The 1,408-nt window shown below is 47.0% G+C and overlaps 1 long non-coding RNA gene across 2 annotated transcripts in view; it reads left to right on the forward strand.

Annotated features, from left to right (window-relative positions):
• Positions 1-967, forward strand: part of LOC107988839 (uncharacterized) — a 3,531-nt gene extending 2,564 nt beyond the window's left edge. For both annotated transcript variants that reach the window (XR_003050462.1, XR_003050460.1), the window contains 2 exons: positions 315-608; positions 756-967. This is a non-coding gene — a long non-coding RNA (uncharacterized LOC107988839). The remainder of the gene's footprint in view (positions 1-314; positions 609-755) is intronic.
• Positions 968-1,408: the final 441 nt, after the last annotated feature.

The raw sequence follows: 1,408 nt of genomic DNA on the forward strand, positions 1-1,408 counted from the left end.
TATGAGGGTGGACGATGAGGAACCCTTGACCTCGGGCGGCGATGGCAGGGTTCAGGTGAGTGACCTGTCGGGCTGTAACGATGCAAACTCATCAAGGTGAAAAAGTCACTGGTCAGACCATGACACTACACACTCTAGTCCAGTAGGTGGCAGTATGCTCCTAAAAACCCACTATCAAACCCAGACGTCAGGTCCTACGTAGACTGAGAGACGTTCAGGTGTTGGAACAGAACGTGGGAAGAACGTGTTCCACAGACACCAACAGTTCTCCAGTGGAACTGTTTCCACTTCCTGTTTTTTCTCTTCTTCTCTAGTCACAGCCGTTAGCGTCAGGCGGCGACGATGACGCGTTCAGAGTGAATGGAAGAGAAGAAGTGAAGGACGAGTGTTCTATGGAGAACGTTGTGCTGAAAGGAGCGAGGACGAAGCTTTGAACCGACACAGAAACTCTGGAGGCCCCGGAGTCAGGGTTGAGAAGGTGGAGTCCTGGTCTCCATGGTTACCACAGAAAGGCTGTTTGTGTGATGACGTCACTGTGACTGCAGCGCCTCCTGTTGGTCCGTCTCCACAGACTTCAGAAACTCCACGGTCCACATCACAAAGAAAGGGTACGTTTTTAAGCAGACGTGTCAAACTCAGGCCCGGGGGCCAAATGTGGCCCGCGGTGTAGTTATATTTGTGTAGTATTAGTGTCTGTATTAGACACCAATACAGAGGGACAGAGAGGGAGACAGCGCCACATTTGTGCTCCACAGTTGCTTGGTAACCGTACGGCTGCCACAGTGGTCGACATCCCATCAACAGTCGTATGAGGACGTGATCAGATGATTTACCCTGGTTAAGACGATCATCAGGACGATCATCAGGACGATCATCAGGACGATCATCAGGACGATCATCAGGACGATCATCAAGACGATCATCAGGACGATCATCAGGACGATCATCAGGACGATCATCAGGACGATCATCATTTTTTTTCGGAGATTACTTCAGGAATTTATTGGGATAGAATGTTGCTGTGATCAAAAGTTGGCGTACCCAAAAAATATTTTTTTTCTGAATTTTAACCACAAAAATGGACATAGCTAAGTATTTTAAGGCAAATGAGTGCATTTTTAGTCATTTTTGAGAAACTTTTTTTTTCAGAGATTACTTCAGGAATTTATTGGGATAGAATGTTGCTGTGATCAAAAGTTGGCGTACCCAAAAAATATTTTTTCTGAATTTTAACCACACTTGTCCTCCTCCTCCTCTTCCTCCTCCTCTTCCTCCTCCTCCTTCTCCTCCTCCTCTTCCTCCTTCTTTCTCCTCCTCCTCCTCTTCCTCCAGCGACTCCTTTCACCTGTGGATGAACAGGTCGGACCAGGAACTTTTCTAACTTTTTATCACTGGACAAAACTGTTAC

The sequence above is a fragment of the Cynoglossus semilaevis genome, chromosome 8, assembly GCF_000523025.1.
Source record: "Cynoglossus semilaevis isolate Cse_v1.0 chromosome 8, Cse_v1.0, whole genome shotgun sequence".
Taxonomy (NCBI): Eukaryota; Metazoa; Chordata; class Actinopteri; order Pleuronectiformes; family Cynoglossidae; genus Cynoglossus; species Cynoglossus semilaevis.